Source organism: Phodopus roborovskii, unplaced genomic scaffold (assembly GCF_943737965.1).
Source record: "Phodopus roborovskii unplaced genomic scaffold, PHOROB, whole genome shotgun sequence".
Classification (NCBI taxonomy): domain Eukaryota; kingdom Metazoa; phylum Chordata; class Mammalia; order Rodentia; family Cricetidae; genus Phodopus; species Phodopus roborovskii.
The window spans coordinates 2,510,428-2,530,703 of record NW_026126485.1 but is presented as its reverse complement, the minus strand read 5'-3'; the positions used below and the strand labels follow the sequence as shown (position 1 = coordinate 2,530,703).

General features: G+C 39.7%; 1 protein-coding gene across 1 annotated transcript in view; it reads right to left on the bottom strand.

The window, feature by feature from the left end:
• Hecw1 (HECT, C2 and WW domain containing E3 ubiquitin protein ligase 1) overlaps window positions 1-20,276 on the bottom strand; it is a 245,792-nt gene that overhangs the window by 166,792 nt on the left and 58,724 nt on the right.

The window sequence follows — 20,276 nt, the reverse complement described above, 5'->3', positions numbered from 1 at the left end:
ATCAAAACTCACTGGTTCACACCTTCACAGATCCATGGTGTGATTTTAAAAAAACCAAAAAAAAAAAAAAAAAAAAAAAAAAAAAAAAAAAAAAAAACTATTCTCAGGGGAATAAAAAAAACAAATCTTGGATAAAACCAGACCTGAAAAAAATGCTTCATTGAGTGTTCATTAAACCACAAATGTATTTTTTACTTATTTTTCATTTAGATCCCCACAGCAAATAGATGATAGCTTATCGTACTTGTTCAATTAATTATCTGAAGAACAGATAATGAAAAAAAGTAACTGGATATGAATCATTAATAAACTCTGCTCAATACAGGAAAACAAAACAGAAAGCCATCTTCTTGCTAATTCTAATCTGCTAAGGGGGAGAGGGAAGGAGAGAGGGTGGAAGGGTGCAGGGATACACTCACATTACATTGTTTTACCAAAGAGATAATAAAAATCATCAGACAATCCTGAGAAAAAAATGGTTCCGATGCCTGAAAGAACTAGACTCAGAATATACCACCCAGGAAGCAGGATGGTGACTCTCACCACAGGAGAAATCGCAGTCCATCTCTGACTAAGGACACTTGGCTGTGAACAGCAGCAGCAAACAGCAGTGACAGGTAGTTTCAGCCTGTAAACCAGAGGCCACCTCTGAGTCTGTCACAGTGTGTTGCAGGCAGAATGAGTCAGGAGGATGGGTGGGCACTGCTCCGCTGCCGCCTTCTTGAGACTATCCAGAGCCTCATACAGATAGGCAAACTAAGCTGACATGGAATTTTCCTGCTCTCTTCTCACTGCTAACTCAGCCACACGGGGTCAATGACATAGAAATGCTAAATGAGAAATACTACCTTGTACAGATAATCAACTTCAATATCTGCAGACATTCCACAAATGTAGAACAGCTAAAAGCTGAAGCAACTTGGATATAGGTGAAGCCAAAGGCAAGTCCAAGCATGTCAGAGCTGAACATAGCTTCACATCCAGGGCTCAGGCTTTTCTTGAAGGGAGGTGAGTCCACACCCTAGGTTCCCCACTGCAAGTTAGAAGCACTGGAGGGTGGACTTGTCAATTTAGAGAGAAGGAGCCAATGCTGCCTATCAGCCAAGGAAGCACAAGTTCTATGAAGGCCAAGAATCCTGGGAATTGCCTCAGAGAATTTGTCCCAGACCCAAGATACCAAGAAAGGGTCATAATTCATACCATGCCAAAAAGAAACAGAGCCAGCTGAAAATCAACATATTTAACACAGAATAGTGAACCCCATCAGGTTCAGAAGAGTCAAATGAAATGGTCCCCCTGGACAGAACAACAGTTCTGTATTAAGAACAGTTTGTTCCCTGCTCTAAGTTACTCCATATTTTTGTAAAACAGAGTCTTCAGACTGTGTTTTGACCAGGGTAACTTTATGCCATAGCAGCATTTGGCTCCATTTTGAGGGTAAAGGCAGGATAAGAGTTTTGTATGTTGTCATGCATGTAGACACCTATCTGACACTACCCACAAGGCACTGATGTATAACTTACTCTTAGAAGTAAAATGCTACCATCTATAAATTTGTCAAAGTAGATTGGAACCACAGGAATATATGGGTATATCAAAACCAAATCAGGAAAAGCAGGCTTCAAAACTTAATTAACATAATAGGTCAACAAGAGGTACCACACTCTCACATAGACACCTTTGAAGAAGAGGACCCTTTACAGCATGGTGGCAATAGCTCTGACTGATATGTCATCTAAGCATGCAATGTCTTAAGAGACCAACAGGCAAAGAACTTTCCCACCTGTCCCCTGGCTGCAGCTTCAGACTGGCACATTGCTAATTCAGCTTACTGGAATAGCCATCCACTTGCCCATCTGTTCATCTGACAAGAACTGGTCCTGCATGCTCCACTTTGGTGTGATTCACCTCTGCTTTGAAAGGCTCAGCTCTGATTCTGCTGCCCTGCAGCCTGGCTCTGATTCTGGCTGAGCTGAGAACATCTTACCTAGCCACCACAGTCTTACCTAACCAAACCACCAGTCTTACCTAGCCACCACAGACTTACCTAGCCACCACAGTCTTACCTAACCACCACAGTCTTACCTAACCAAACCACCCCAGTCTTACCTAACCACCACAGTGGCTCTTTTGCTCCTCTGTTGCCCTCTGCCTTTGTTTCCAGCAAACTCTATTATCTCTGCTTTGGCCTCTTTATCTCCTTTGTTGCCATTCTGTAACCTCCACATATCCATATAAATGTATGCTTTGCCTTAGGATTATCTATATTCCTGACATAGCACACTCACTACACCTGACCATGGAATTTGCTGTGAGACAAAGCCAAAGCCACCATGAGGGAGGCAGCAATAACAAAAAAAAAAAAAATTAAAAAAAAAAAAAAAAAAAAAAAAAAAAAAAAAGAGAGAGAGAGAGAGAGAGAGACTTTGAACCTTAGGAAAACACTTTTAGTAAGAATGGCTCCTTAAAATTTTCATAGTTAGAGAAGGAAGTGGGTGTCAGAAGCCAGAAGTGGGACTCTGGAGCAAAAAAAGCTAATTTAATAAAAAAAAAAAATAATAATATGATCCACCAAAGGTCTGGTCAGTGAATGGACTGGCGGTCTAGATGCCAGAGACTTGTCTATTGAGAAGGAGTAGAACAAAAACAGAGTGTAGTGCTCAAGCATAAACATCTGAAAAACAAAAAAAGTTAAAAAAAATAACATGGGAAAAGAATGAAAAGGTGGAAGAACACCAACGGTTTTTTCAGAAACTGAGTAAGCGGGGGATGGGTAGTATTTAAGGGTTGATGCTCTAGGTATTTCCAGATGTAAGAACAATATAATCGATAAGACTGGGGCAGTACAGTAACTAGAATAAATAAAGTAAACCTGTGTATAAACACAGCATAATGAACCGGTAGAACATAACAACAACCTCTGTAACATCACCGAAGGAAAAGATTGCCTAATGTGATAGCAATAAGAAGCACATTTTTACACAGCAACAAAACACTTCAGAAAATAATGCAATAATGTATTCAAAGGGAAAATACCACAGTTAGTCTAGAATTATGTATTTAGCAAGCCTGTAATTCAAGAGTAAGGGCTGACTCAGGTATAACAAAAACAGCGATTTCCTATTCTGAATTAAGTTAAGAATTATTTTTAGCCAGAGAATATTGAATATAGAAGTAAGTTGGATTTAAGAAGCCATGTGAAGCAAAGGAACTAGCCAGTGCTTTTATTCTTTTTAATATGAACTGACAAAAACAATGGTAAATGATGAGATTAGGAAGCGTACCGAAGAGAAGTAGTAAAGGAAGTCCAAATGTGGGAGGTGGAGAGGGGAGACAGCATTGCAAAGCCTTGTGTTGTTAGAGGACAATACAGAGATTAATGAGCTTCAGTGTTTGAAAAACTGATTATGCCTCTAAATCAACTGAATGAAAACACATTATGTTCAAGTCGAGGCGAGAAAGGAAATGTGGCTGACCCAAAGGAAGAAGGGGTAAAAAACTCCAAATATGTGATGGTGGAGGTTGTTCTCCCAACACTTCCTTCTGCTCTGTTTTCCCTCTCTTCTTTACCAACCCTTAAATTACAAACATCTTCAAACCTTCTCTTGGCTTCACTGAAGGTCAACTATCTGCTCTAGATTCCACTGAAGTAAAATATCAGACCCTTTAAAACGCCCTCCTGAAATGCCCACAGCAGAATCTTACTAGAAGTTTTACACCATGTTTCCCAGGGGAAGGGAAATAGCTTGCTGTCTAGTTCCAAAGGATATATTTTGTTCTTGTAGTCTGCTGCAAGAAGAAACAAAGAATGATGGAAGGAGCCATGACCTTAAATGCTAGGCAATGTCAACTTTAGAGTGTTGTGGTCTCTAGGAAAAAGATGGGGCAAGGTAGACCAAGCATTAAGGTTGAAGCAAGTAAGCAAACACTCTCCTTAGAGAACAGTTGAGCTGTGCTTGGAATACAGATCCTCTTGTACTCTGTCTTATGGATCACAAGCTGTCCAACAGTTTCAGGCATTTAAAATACCTCTATCACAGGTCACAGTAAAGGCATGTACATGTCATGTATCTTGGGTGGGGATAATGCAGAATGGACTTGTCCCACTCACCAAAATGAAGCTGAGAAGAAGCAATTGGAGTTGTGTCAGCCAGCTGAAGCAGCTCTGATCACCGCACTATTGCCTGGAGTCATGCAGATTGCACACCACACAACTCAGTGTTGGCCATTATGCAGAATATGACATAAACAGTACAAAGACTGTGCGGCACCCATTTGTCACAGTGATGCAATGGGCTTTGCTTGTGTACATTGTCTGTGTAGTGACTGAAACCCTCCTGTTTGACCAATCCCTGTCGGACTTCTTTGAGTGTCTCTTCTTTGTACAGAGCTGTGAGTGTAGCACAATTTATCCCCACTCTGTTACACTAAGACTTCAACAAGCACCAGCATTGACTCCAGCCCCCTTAGAAGCCTGCCTGAGAACATGCAAGGCTGCCAAAAGAATTAGTTGCTTGTTCCAGAAGACACCAGATTACAGGCTCCTGGGCACAGTTTTCTCCAAACATTCATTTTGGAAACTTAGTAATTACAAATCCTTCCCCTGACTCCTCCAGATGTAAATCTACTCCCAGAAGTGTCTTCTAGACAGATCAGGGATCTGAAATGCACTGAGATAGTTCTCTTGTCACCAAGTTCCCATGGGAAAGTGAGTTAGGAACCTGACTTGGAAGTCTATAGTTCCAGTTTGTAAACTATCATAAAGAAGTTTGTTTCTCTTACAGAGGTGGACTAAAACTGGCTGCTTTAATACTCACTGTTGAAGAAAGAAAACACATTTATTTACTTGAGTGTAAGGCATTCTAGTTTGTGTCACTGTTGTGATAAAACACTAATCAAAAGCAACTTGGGGGAGTAAATGGTTGACTTCATCTTCTACTTTGCAGTCCATCTTTGGAGGAGGCAAGGCAGCAACCTGGAGGCAGGAGCTGAAGCAGGGACCACAGAACAATGCTGCTTACTAGTTTGTTTCTTGACTCATATCCAGTTACCTTTCATACACAGCCCAGGTCCACTTGTCTAGTTGTATTTACTGCAGTGGGCTGGGACTTCCTACATCAGTCGGCAATAAAAAAAAAAAAAAAAAAAAAAAAGCCTACAGACACGTCCACAGACAGATCTGATGGAGGTGATTCCTCATTTGAGGGTTCATTACCCCAAGTGTGTCCCACTAACAACCAAGATTATCCATCACACAGAGGTAAAGGATCTAATAATAATCTTCTAAGAAGAGAGGAATTTTCACTCCCTTCTGGTCTCAAACTTTTAGGACTCTCCCTGTGTCTACGACCCAAAAGCTGGACGGTAGGTATGTACAGCCATGTCCTGTAGCTGGCATTTTTGTTAAACAGAATTTTCTTTTTTCATTACAATTTTAAAATAAAATTTTGTGGATAAGACAAAGAATTGACTTGTAATACAACGCTTTTTTCATCAATATATATCTAAATATAATGATTCAGCAAAACCTCATAATGGCTAGAACTACTCCATGTAACATCACATATCTTATAATAGCTAAAGGGTTTTAACATCAAAATACAACAATACTTATGACAATTTTTGATCCAGAGAATTATGTCATAGAGAATAATAATATGTCTGAGCACATATATCTATTATATTAGTGTAAGTTAAGTGGGCTTGACAAAGTGGGAATGTAAATCCTAAAGGAAAAGAACAGTAGAAACCTCCAACTGTCAAAGAAAAGCTTCACATATATTTTATAAACTGATGATGGTGGCTAACAATTAAATTATTTAATTCTATTGGATTTATTTTTAATTTAAAATTTTATTGTAGCTAGCCATGGTAGCACTAGAGATATTGAAGCAGGAGGATCACAAGGTATAGCCTGGGCTATATGGGGAGACTGTTTCTCAAAACAAAACAAAAACAGAAATTTTATTACAAAACATTAGTATTTAAGTCAACAAACATAATAGTTTTTGCAGTTAGTCATATAAAAAGCTATAATGTGAGTTTCAAAAGTACAACTGTTTTTTAAATGTAAACAATGTGAGAAATTTGTGTGTATGAGTGTCACATGTTTATTTGAGTACACAGGGGTGGCACTGGCATGCACACATGGTTGAGGTCTGAGGAAGACACCAAGTGTTCTCCTGTATCGCTCTTACCCTTCTTCCCTTGTCACAGATAACTCTTGTCACAGATAACTTAGAACTCAGTCTGTGTGTGTGGTGGCTGAGTGGCTATCTGACTTGTAAACCCCAGAAACCCTCCTGTCTTCACCTTCCCCAGCTCTGGGCTGGCAGGCCAGTTGTGATTTATTTATTGCTAGTTGAAATACAAACTGGTGCATCCATCATGGATCAGTTGGATGTTACTCAAAAAACTAAAAATAAGAGTACCTACCACATAATGCAGCTATACAATGTTTGGACTTCCAAACAAAAGATATATATCCTATTACAGAAATACACAATCATCCATATTTTGTCCTGTTCTCTTCATAATAGCAAGGATATAGAAACAAATCTAGATGACTGTCAAATGATGAAGGCATAATAAAGATGCATACCTGTCTCTACAATGTAATATTATTCAGCTATTAAGAAAAAAGAAAATGATACAATTTGAATGCAAATGAATGGAACTGGAAACAATCATTTTGAGTGGGTAACCCAGACCCAGAAAGACAAAGGCTGCAAGTTTTCTTTCAATTGAGAATGCTGGCTTTAAATATTTGGATATATATGTTTCATTTGGAATACCTACAGAGGCCAAGAAAGTATTAAGGGGCCATGGTAGAGGTTTATAAGAGAAGGGAGATTTAAGTTAGTGGTATAAAAGCTTAAAGGATATCAATGGAGCAGAAATGGTTAAATAGGAGTGAGAGATGAGATGAAATGGTAGAGGTGGGATACAGGTACACGTAATCCTAAATATATTTAAAAAATAATATGGAAACATACATATAGAAGCTTCCTTATGAGAAAGGAGGGCACTTAAAATGTAGCTATTTTATAACAGGACAATAATTTCTATACACTATAGGCTAACAAATAAGATGCCCAGTTCTAGAAATGAGGTTTTGTTTTGGAGTTGTTGGTCAGTGAGTTCCCACAGACACCAATAATTACAAGCAATTGTAATGCTGTTGGATACCCTCCAGTACTCGATGGTAAGACCCTAATGCTAAGGTATCATGTACTTGAGTCACAGAACATGCTGATATCAAATTGGTACTGCCCTGGAAGCTTCATCTATACTAGATGGTGATATAGTCTAACAGAGTAGGAAAGTAATCATTAATGTTACACAATTGGAAACACCGAAAGATACAGTATTGACTAGAATGACAAGACATGCCCTGCTGGTGCAAAAATAGCATGAATAATAGACCATTTTCTGCTTGGATTTAATCTCCATTCCACAAGATAAAACCCACACATGGTACCATGTGTTAGGTGAAGACTGTGTGGCTAGACAGGTCACGGATCATAGGGGAGAACCTACTACTATTATTCTGATAAATGAGCATGTTATTAAACCATTCCTTCTAGCTTACTGGTATATGTATAGATTAATTTCCTTCTCAAGCTTCATTAGAAAAGCTTCTATTTGAGTAGATAGTCATTAACACAGAGATCCACAAATAACCAAGGTACTGAGAATGAGATTACTGCAGAATGCTCATTACTAAATGGAGCACTTATACTTAACTCCCTCCTCCCATAGCTCACAGGTCAGTGCAGAAGAGGAGCAAATACTGTAGGAGCCTGAGGTGGTGAATGAATACAAGAAAATATTGTGCTCCAGACTGTCTGGAAGCTATACATATGAACTCAAGGCAACTGTGACAGCATGTACAATCCCTATGCAAGCTCAAGCAAGACCAAATCCCACCTTGTAAAGGGGAGGTGGACATGAAGTTCCACCTTTTGAAAAGGAACTATTGGCAACTGAGTCAGTTTTCTTTGAAAGTGTAGCCCCCTGGGAAGTTGACCATGCTCTAGTGGAAGTCCACACATCTGTGAATATATAGGCAGCAAAAAAAATGGACTTTATGAGTGAAAAACAAAAAGAGAACACAAAGTTTGATGGAGTTGAGGGAAGAGGTAAATGTGGTCAGACTCATTTTATAGAATCTCCAAGAACTAATTTTAAAACGGATAAGTGAGCACTTGAACAAATGGCTACTTTTCGACTCTTCATTCTCTTTGACCAGATCAGCACCTGTCCTCACAAGGCCCTGGGCATATCAGACATCCAGCATTAGCCGGAGAACTAAATTTAAGTAAAGATATGGTGAGAGCTTCTGTGTTATAATTGTTTTCCACCTGTGCTGCTAGACTGCTTGAGTAGGTGCCCTTGGAAGGCTTATGAACTAGGACAATCTCTATGACTTACAGCTTAAGTTGCAGTGTGCACAATGGAAATATGCAAAAAAATCTATCTGATATAAGTTTATATTGGTAGATCTGAACATGCAGAACCATTAAGTCTTTCACAGTCTCTCACCATTCAAAGGATAGAAGCTAGAGCAGTGCAGTATCAATCCTGTCTCAGAAGCCACTGCGCAGTGAGAGTCACCACGAGCAAGCCTTTCTACTCTGCAGGCTCACACAGCAGCACAAACCAAACTATGCTACACACAGCAATGTCCTCAAACTTTGGAACATCGTATGTAAAATCTAAGTAGAACCTAACCACAGGAGGAGAAGGGAAATGAGTAGTAGCTACTACAGCTGTGGGAATCCTTTTTCCTTTAGACACCTCAAGAAGTCAGTTCTAAAGCTGCTGGGTATACTGAGAGCTCAAATAAATCCAAATGCAAAGTTTTTGCTTTCATTTTAAGAAACAAAATTGTGGTGGCTCAGATGAGAAATGATAAGCATTACTAACACAAATCATGCTACACACTCAACATTAAGCAGTTGTAATTTCCTCTGCCCATTACTTTTAAATTTAGCTTCAGGCATGTTAGTAGGGTAAGGGCATTAGGAAGCTGGATTCTTTGTCAAAATATAGCAAGAATGGTATGGCCTCTAGTCAACAAGCTCATGTTTTTTCTCTCTGCTATCTTTTGAGCTAGGCCTGCATTGAATACATCACTCTCTTGGCACTGCTGTCTTTAATGCTCCTACTGGAATTTCCCTATTGGTCCTGCTTACAGCATCCAACTGCTTTTCTAGGTCAAAATTCAGAAATATTCCACATTCCCACACAAAACAACATGACAGATTCTTTGTGATAATTGCCCACTCTCTGGTACCAATTTCGTTTTAGTTGCTGTGATAGAATACCATGAATAGGGCGACTTACAGAGGAGTTTATTTTAGCTTATGGTTCCACAAGTTCAGAGTGCACAGTAGCAGGACAGCATAGCAGCAGGAAGCAGGCAGCCTGAGCAGGTTGCTGAGAGATCACACCATTAACTGCAGGCGTGAACTGGAGAGAGGGTGGGACTACATGTTCTCAAAGCCTGCCCCCAGGGATAAACTTCCTTCTGCAAAGCCATAACTCTTAAAAATTCCCCAAAGAGTGCCCTCAAGTGGAGATCACCTGTTCCAATGCCTGAGCCTATCAGGGACACTAAACCACCATATTCATTTCTTAAAACGAAAGCAGAAAATTTGCATTTGGAGTTATTTGATCTTTCAGGGCAGAAAATCCTGCATATATAAAAACCTCTCAATCAACCTCTGTCTTTCCTTTTTATGGGCAAGCATAACCACAGTAAAGGCCTAAGAACAATAAAATGCATATTGTTGATTTTAATGCCACACCTTGCTTTTTAAACACAATGTAGTGCTATTAAAGCACCATTAACTCAACTCCTAGGTCTTCAGATTGAAGAGTAAGGGTACTCCATCACAGTTTCAGTGTGGTTCCTCCAGCCACACCTTTGATTCTGCACTAAAAGCGTAACTCTAATCCAACCAGAGCCCTGGGGCACAACTGTCAGCTCCTCCACCCCAGCATCCTACCATGGCTATTACCCATTGTATAATTTCCTGTGGAAAGCAAGAACTCTTCCACCCCCCACCCCCCCCCCCCCCCCCCGCGGCTCGCTCCTTCCCTCCCTGCCTTCCTGCCTCCCTCCTTTTCTTCCTTCCTTCCTTCCTCTCTCTCTCCCTCCCCTCCCCCTAATGTCAACAACTTTGATATTTTCTCATTGCAGGAAAAAAAGTGGGGATGAATTATTATAGAGAAAATGTCTTCTTTTTTGTCTTGGTGAACACATGAGACACCTGGCATTTGTAAAAGTGGCTGATGGTCTACAAAACCTTTTCTCTAGACATTATTTTTGGGGTTTTGTGCATTTGGATCAGGTTTCAATCTTCCTAAGAAAGGCATTTTCAGGAAGAGTTTTGAAAAATGTTACTTTTACAGGTGACTTTTCCATATCATTAAGCAGCCTAAAATGGGACATTTAAAAACACACTTCTAAGGCTTGAAAGCCAGAATAGGAAGAACAATAATGGTGCATCGAGTCCACAGTTCAAAGCTCAGCACCTCGGGGCTGTGCCCTGAGAACTGTGGCATTTCAACCACATTTAGCCTTTGTTTTCTTTCTTTAAATGAGGACAAGAGGATCCAAGTCAATGGACTAGGGATTCAGTCCTGGGTTCAACCTCAGGCACTGTGTAAGCTGGATGGGGTGATGTGTGCCTCTAATTCTAGCGCTGGGAAGATACGCAGGAGGAGTGGAAGTTCAAAGCCATTCTTAACTGCACAGGGACTTCAAAGACAACCTAAGGCAGGCATGTTTTTAAAAAAAAGCTAAACAAAGGAGTTTTGCCCCCACTCAGGGAAGAAGTGAGTGCATATAAGCCCCTGTCTCAGGCCCAACTTCGGCTTGCCCTCTTTGGAATTTCCTGACCTGGTGGCTGCAGGTAGATCAACTCACTCTTGGTGGATAAAACCATACAGTCTGCTGACATCGAGGAACTAGACTTGCCTGCACACATCATGAGACCCATCAGAATATTGGACCTGCTTGGATCCACTGGAAGAGGACCTTGTAACGTACGGACCAGGAGAGGAAGAGACTCCACCTGTACCCACTGGAAGAAGGAATGGGAAGGCGACAAAAAAAGAACACATTCAACAACAGAAAAACCAATATGATGCCACCAGAGTCTAGAGACTCTATACCAGCAAGACGTGAACAGCCCAACACAGATGAAGCAGAAGAGAATGACCTTAACAACAACTTCATGAAGATGATAGAGACCCTAAAAGAGGAAATAAGAAAATCTTTTAAAGAAATGGAAGAAAAGACAAACCAAACAATTCAAACAATGCAAGTTTTGAAAGCTGAAATAGAGATTAAAAAAAGAAAGAAAGAAAGAAAAGCAGGGTAAATGATCAGGAACTACAGATGTAAGCATAACCAACAGAATACAAGAGATGGAAGAGAGAATCTCAGGCACTGAAGATACACTAGGAGAAATAGATTTATTGATCAAAGAAAACCTCAAGCCCAAAAAATCCCTAACACAAAATATCCAGGAAATATGGGACACTAGGAAAAGGCCAAATCAAAGAATAATAAGTATAGAAGAAGGTAAAGAAACCCAACTCAAAGGTGCAGAAAATATATTCAACAAAATCATAGAAGAAATCTTTACCAACCTAAAGAAAGACATGCCAATAAAAGTACAAGAAGCTTATAGAATACCAAAGAGAGTGGGCTACAAAAAAAAAAAAATCCCTCACCACAAATAATCAAAACACCAAACATATAGACAAAAGAAAGAGTATTAAGAGCAGCAAAGGTAAAAGGACAAGTAATGTATAAAGGCAAACTTATCAGAATTGTACCTGACTTCTCCATGGAAACTCTAAAAGTGAGAAGATCCTGGATAGATATTCTACAAACACCAAGAGACCACAGATGCCAGCCCAGAAAAGCTTTCAATCACTATTGATGGGGAAACCAAGATATTCCATGACAAAACCAGATTTAAACATTACATAGCCACTAATCCAGCCCTACAGAAAATACTAGAAGGAAAACTCCCTCCTAAGGAGGTTAACTACACTCATAAAAACATAGGCAATAGATAATCCCACTTTACCAAAAGCAAATGGAAAAATCAGGGTAAATCTACACACTATATCACCACTACCAACAAATCCAAAACAAACAAGAATTAACAAGCAATGGTCCCTAGTTTCCCCTCAATATTAACGGTCTTAACTCGCCTATAAAAAGACACAGCCTAACAGAATGGATATGAAGACAATCCATCCTTCTGCTTCATACAAGAAACACACCTCAACTTCAAACACAGACCTTACCTCAGAGTAAATGGTTGGGAAACAAGCTGGTATAGCTATCCTAATATTTAACAAACTACACTTCAAACTAAAATCAATCAAAAGAGATTAAGAAGGTCATTTCATATTCATCACAGGAAAAATCCATCAGGATGAAGTCTCAGTTCTGAACATCTATGACCCAAATACAAAGGCACCCACACTCTTAAAAGAAACATTACTAAAACTCACACACTTATAGTGGAACACTTCAACACCCCACTCTCACCACTAGACAGGAGCACCAGTCAGAAACTTAATAAAGAAACAAAAGAACTAAGAGAAGTTATGACCCAAATGGGTTTAGCAGATGTCTATAGAACATTCCATCCAAACACAAAAGAGTATACCTTCTTCTCAGCTTCACATGGAACCTTCTCTAAAATCGACCACATCTTCAGCCACATAGCAAACCTCAACAGATACAAAAAATATTGGAATAACCTCATGGATCTTATCAGACCACAATGCTTTAAAGTTAGAATTCAACAACACAAATTGCAGAAACCTCACAAACTCAAGGAAACTGAATAATGCTCAATTGCACCATTCCTGGGTCAAGGAAGAAATAAGAAAAAAATTAAAGACTTCCTAGAATTCAATGAGAATGAAGACACAACATACCCAAACTTATGGGATACCTTGAAAGCAGTGCTAAGTGCCCACATGAAGAAACTGGAGAATAGCCACAGTAGAGAATTAACAGCACAACTGAAAGCTCTAGAACAAAAAGAAGCAACTCACTTTGGAGGAATAGATGCCAGGGAATAATCAAATTGAGGGCTGAAATCAATAAAGTAGAAACTAGGAAAACAATACAAAGAATCAATGCAACAAAGAATTGATTCTTTGAGAAAGCCAACAAAATAGACAAGCCTTTATCCAAACTAACTGAAAGGCAGAGAGAGAACATGCAAATTAGCAAAATCAGAAATGAAAAGGGGGACATAACAATGGACACTGAGGAAATACAGAGAATATTTTGAAAATCCAGGTCATACTTTGAAAACCTGTACTCAACAAAATTCTAAAATTTAAAGGAAATGTACAATTTTCTGGATAAATATCACTTACCAAAATTAAATCAAGGACACATAAGCAATTTAAGCAGAACTATAACCTCTAATGAAATAAAAGTAGTCATCAAGACTCTTCCAACCAAAAAAAAAAAAAAAGGTCAGGGGGGCCAGATGGTTTCAGCACAGAATTCTACCAGAAATACCAATAGTCCTCAAAATGTTCCAAAATATAGAAGCAGAATGGTCATTGCCAAACTCCTTTTATGAGGCAGCAATTACCTTGGTACCCAGGCCTCACAAAGACATAACTAAGAAAGAGAACTACAGAACTACAGACCAATATCCCTCATAAACATTGATGCAAAAATACTCAGTAAAATACTGGCAAATTGAATCCAAGAACACATTAGAAAAATCATCCACCATGAACAAGTAGGCTTCATCCTAGGAATGCAGGGATGATTCAACATATGAAAACTATCAATGTAATCTACCATATAAACAAACTGAAAAAGAAAAACCACATGGTCATCTCACTAGATGCTGAAAAAGCCTGTGACAAAATCCAACACCCCCTCATGATAAAGGTCTTGGAGAGATCAAGGATAACAGGAATATAACTAAACATAATAAAAGCAACACACAGTAAACCAACAGCCAACATAAAAAAGGAAAGAAACTCAACGAGATTCCTTTAAAATCAGGAACAAGACACTCTCTCCATATCTCTTCAATATTGTACTTGAAGTTCTAACTAGAGCAATAAGACAACAAAAGGAAATCAAGGTAATACAAATTGGAAAGGAAGAAGTCAGTCTTTCACTATTTACATATGATATGATAGGTTACATAAGTGACCCAAAAAAACTCTACCATTGAACTCCTATAGCTGATAAACACCTTCAGCAAGGAAGCAGGATACAAGATTAACTAAAGAAAAAAATCAGTAGGCCTACAATATACAGACAATAAAGGGGCTGAGAAAGAAATCAGAGAAACATCACCCTTTACAATAGCCACAAATAACATAAAAGTATTTCAGGATAACGCTAACCAAACAAGTGGAAAAAATGTACAGAAGGAACTTTGTGTATTTAAAGAAAGAAATTAAAGAAGATAACAGAAAGTGGAAAAATCTCCCACACTCTTGGATAGGTAGGATCAACATAGTAAGCACAGCAATCTACATATTCAATGCAATCCCCATCAAAATTCTTCACAGACCTTGAAAGAATAATACTCAACTTTATATGGAAAAACAAAAGACCCAGCCAAAACAATCTTGTACAAGAAAGGAACTTCAGAAGGCATCACCATCACCCTGACTTCAAGCTCTATTATAGAGCTATAGTCCTGAAAACAGCTTGGTACTTGCACAAAAATAGACAGGATGACCAATAGAATAGATTGAAAACCCTGATATTAACCCACACATCCATGAACACCTGAATTTTGACAAGGAAGCTAAAATGATACAACAGAAAAAAGAAAGCATCTTCAACAAATGGTGCTGGCATAACTGGATGCTGGCATGTAGAAAACTTCAGATAGATCCACACCTATCACCATGCACAAAACTTAAGTTCAAGTGGATCAAGGACCTCAACAAAAATCCAGCCACACTGAACCTTTGAGAAGAGAAAGTGGAGGTATCCAAAAACAAATTGGTACAGGAGACTGCTTCCTGAACATAACTCCAGTAGCACAGACACTGAGATAGACAATTAATAAATGGGACCTCCTGAAACTGAGAAGCTTCAGTAAAGCAAAGGACACAGTTGACAAGATCAAATGACAGCTCACAAAATGGGAAAAGATATTCACTAACACCACATCAGACAGAGGGCTGATCTCCAAAATATACAAAGAACACAAGAAACTAGTCACCAAAACACCAAATAACCTTATTATAAAGTGGGGTACAGATCTAAATAGAGAATTCTTAATAGAGGAATCTAAAATGTTTGAAAGACACATAAGAAAGTGCTCAACATCCTTAGCCATCAGGGAAATGCAAATCAAAACAACTCTGAGATACCATCTTACTCCTGTCAGAATGGCTAATGTCAAAAACACCAATGACAGTTTATGCTGGAGAGGATGTGGAGAAAGGGGAACACTCCTACACTGCTGGTGGGAGTGCAAACTTGTACAGCCACTTTGGAAATCAGTATGGCAGTTCCTCAGGAAAATGGGAATCAGTCTACCACAAGATCCAGCAATTGCACTTTTAGGTATATACCCAAAAGGATGCAAATTGATGCAACAAAGACATCTCTTCAACTATGTCCATAGCAGCATTATTTGTAATAGTCAGAACCTGGAAGCAACCTCGATGCTCTTCAACTGAAGAATGGATAAAGAAAATGTGGTACGTTTACACAATGAAGTATTGTGCAGCAGGGGGAAAAATGGAATCCTGGAATTTGCAGGTAAATCGATGGAACTAGAAGAAATCATCCTGAGTGAGGTAACCCAGTCATAAAAAGACAAACATGGTAAGTACTCACTCATATCTGGATTTTAGACACAGAGCAAGGGATTATCAGCCTATAATCCACACCCCCACAGAAGTTAGGATACAACTAAGAGAGACATACATGTTCCCCCAGAGAAGGGGAAAGGGACAAGATCTCCTGAACAAATTCAGAGAATTGGGAAGGGGAAAGGGAGTCAGAAGAAAGAGAATGAGAGAAGAGGAGGGGAGAGGAGGACATGAGGGAACAAGAAGATTGAGTTGAGGGAAGAGTAGAGGAGAGCAAGAAACGAGATACGGTAATAGAGGGAGCCATTACAGGTTTAACGAGAAATCTGGCACTAGAGAAATGTACAAAGATCTACAAGGATGACCCCAACTAACAATCTAAGCAGTAGTGGAGAGGCTACCTTAAATGTTCTTCCCTGATAATGAAATTGAAAATGTCCTTATATGCCATCCTAGAGCCTTCATCTAGTAGCTAATGGAAGCAGAAGCAGACACCCACAGCCAAAAACACTGAGCTGAGCTCCTGGAATCCAATCGTGGAGAGGGAGGTGTGATGAGAAAAGGGGTCAAGACTAGGCTGGAGAAACCCTCAGAAACAGCTGATCTGAATAAGGGGGAGCTCATGAATCCCAGACTGATAGCTGGGAACCAGAATAGGACTGACCCAGACCCCTTGGACGTGGGTCTCAGTTAGAAGGCCTGGGCAATCTACTGGGCCTCTGGTAGGGGATCAGTATTTATCTCTGGTGTAGGAATGAACTTTGGGAGTCCATTCCACATAGAGGGATACACTATCAACCTAGATACACAGTGGAGGGCCTAGAGCCTGCTCCAAATGATATAACAGACTTTGAAGATCCCCACGGAAGGTCTCCCCCTCCCTGTTGAGCTAAAGTGAATGGGATACGAGGTTGGTAGGGGGCTGGGGAGGTGGAGAGGGAACTGAGATTGACATGTTAAAAAAAAAAAGCTTGTTTCTGATTTAAGTAAAAACAAAAAGAGAGAGAGAGAAAAGTGAAACAAAGAACAAAAACAAAAATAAGTAAATAAAAAAGAAAGAAAGGCAGAAAAGAAAAAGAGAATCTGAATCCAAGGTCTAGAATGAGAACTAAGTGAAGCAGCATATCACATAGTGAAATTCATTGAGCATCAGTTAACTTAGTAAATGTCAGCTGTCACACATACAGTAAGATGTTTGGAGGACTGCCATTTGTTATTGTGATTGTGTTTAATCTTATACTGTACCTTCTTCAGTCTACTGAATTTCCAAGTCTCTCTCTCTCTCTCTCTCTCTCTCTCTCTCTCTCTCACACACACACACACACACACACACACACACACACACACACACAAAATCTTCCTCTATTATGAGGAGCATAAAAAGTAACTTTCTGTGTAAATATGGAATAATTTGATAACTCTAACCATAGGAGCAAAGAAGACAAACAGGGTCCCCTAGAAACTTTCAGTATAAAACATAGCTAAGCTTTACTGACAGATAAAGATATACTGTGACCAGTACTCAGAAGAGAGGGTGCACCACACAGGAAGTAGATAGCAAAAAGAAGACAAGCAGTTTTGCAACCTAAGAGAAAGGGGAAACCCTGCTGCATGGGGGCACACAATGGCATCAACATTCTATGAGTTCTTTGCAATGTGAAAAAAAATAAAAATAAAAAACAACAACAAACTTGTGCCATGTTTCAAATTCATCATGACTCATTTAATGCTCACAAACCTCTCTGAATTTAGGTGCTGGACTGTTACAGCTATTACAGATTACTGTTACAGCTGTTACAGATATTCAAGCTCAGGATGATTCCATCACTTGTCTAAAGACAAAGCGCAAACAAGGAACAGAGTCAGCGTTACAGTGCTGGCTTGCCTAAGTCTGCACTTCCTTTTTTAAAAAACAAAGACAAGAACAAAACAAAACAAAACAAACAAACAAACAAACAAAAACTGTATAAATGCTAAGGGGCTCACTCTGGCTGGAAAATTGAGTACAAGTAACGTAATAGTGGATAATATGTTGAAAGTGTGATGAAGGACCAACTCATCCCATGTTGTTTATGATATCAAGATGCCAAGATTTGGGTCATTAGCTAGAGAGAAACACATCCAACTTTTCAGTGAGGTACATAATATTGGTGTGTTCCTAAAATAACTTCTGAGAACATCACCACACATGGACCCAAAAGTAAGCCCTTCCAAAGACTGCCTAGTCATTCTCTCATAAGCTGAGTCACTCAGTCCCAGGTGTATGAAGAAGTAGATTAGTATCAAACCTTTTAAGATTCAAGGCTTCTACTTATTTTCTGGGTTAATAAATAGTTGAGAATATTTGTACTGACATGGGGAAAATGTTAATCTATGAATCATAAAATTATTTGCCTATCAGTTCAGAAAAATTTCAGATCTGCAACTGTAGTGTTCTGGTTCTTGCACTTTAATGCATATAAAAGACTATCCAGAGAGGGTGTTAAAGTGAAAATTCTCTTGCGGATGGGCGCTGGGTGAACTCCTCTTCCCCAGACAATCAGGTCCACCTGCCTCCTGAGGAATCCTCTTCTCTGTACCATCAAACCTCCACTGGTCCTGTGGGCTCTCCTAGAAGTCCCTTTCCCTAAGCCTCCAGGTAGGTCTGCTCCTTTCAATCCCAAAGACTTCTTGGCTCCTTTGGGCCTCCCATTTCCTGAGCCACCACACCTGCTATACTCCCATTAGGTTCCCTTTTGCCAGGCCATCAGACACTCCTGGTTTCTTTGGGACTTTTCTCTCCCATGCTGCTACCTAGGTCCACACCACCCAGCTCCAAAGACGTGATGGCCCGGCAGTAAACCCTTTTGCCTTGCCTATTTCCTCTTGGGCATCACTTCTCTGAGATTCCAGATCTCATGGCTACAAAGCTAGCTTCCCAAGGGCTCGTAACCATGACCTTATGATGACTAGAGATTATTCATGGAGAGTCCAACCAAAAGGCAGTAGAAAAGAGAACCAGAAAGGAGTGTAGTGACTCTTGGACAGTGTCTGCTCACAAAAACAACAATGTACTCTCAAAAGACTAGGAATATAACCTGAAGCCCTCATTAAAACTTTCATTAAATGGGGACAAGACCAGGCTACAGAAACCCATAGAGATAGCTGACCTCAACAAGGGGGAGCTAGTGGACCCCCAGACTGATAGTTGGGAAACCAGCATTGGATTGACTCCGACTCCCTGAACATGGGTCTCAGTTAGAAGGCCTGGGCAGTCTAAGGAACCTCTGACAGTGGAACCAGGATGTATCCCTGGTGCACAAAAGGACTTTGGGAGCACATTCCCCATGGAGGGATACTGCCTTAACCTAGAGACAGGAGAGAAGGCCTAGTCCCTACTCCAAATGACTTGACAGATTTTGTTGATCCCTCCTGGAAGGCATCACCCTCCCTGTGGAGTGCAGCAGGGGAAAGAGATGGGAGGGTGGTCAGGGGGGATGGGAGGGAGGAAGAGGGGACTAGGATCGATATGTAAAATAAATTTATAAATGATAATAATAAAAAACTTTCATTAAAGAAAAAAATACCAGTCCTCCCACAACTTAATCTTGTCCTGAACATTATATGTGCCTGCTCTGAAAGAAGAAAGGTAATTTGAGCAAAAGGAAAGAAAGACACAACTAGCACAATACTTCAGATGTCCAAGTTCCAGCACAGAAACAGAAGAATGTGAAGAATTATATTTGGGTTTGAAACCTAAATATCCCTCAGAATGAAGTTATTGGTTCCTCACCGATAACTTTTTTTTTTCCCTGATACAAGAAATGTTAGTAGGTTTGGTCCCTCTGAAAGCAGTTAGATTTCTGGGGATATGCTCATGAAGAAGGTTATGATGGCTAATATTGGTTGCCTACTTGACTGCACCTGGAATCAACTAAAACCCAAACCACTGAGCATGCATATGAGGGATTTACTTGACTAGTTTATTTGAAGTGGGAAAATCCACCCTAAATATGGGTCCCAGTTTCTGGTGGGACCCATTCTTGCTCTCATTCTTGCTGGAAAATTCATCCATAGTGCTCCTGAGGCATTTCATTTAAGGCTATTAGAACCTACTTACTTGGAATTTCAAAGACCAAATACCAGTAGCTCTCTGGAAATCCTCTGGGACTCCAGCACCAGATTGAGACTGCTGAGTCATCCAGTCTCAAAGAAGGAGCAACTGCTGGATTCTTGGTCTTCCCATCATGAGACAGCCATTACTGAACTACTCAGACCATAGCCTATAAGCCATTGTAATCAATCATATCTATCTATCTATCTATCTATCTATCTATCTATCTATCTATCTATCCTATCATTTATTTTGTTCCTTTAGATAACTCTCACTAATACAGATTGTGTTACTGGGAGTAGTTCTAGAGAGACAACTATAAGGATGA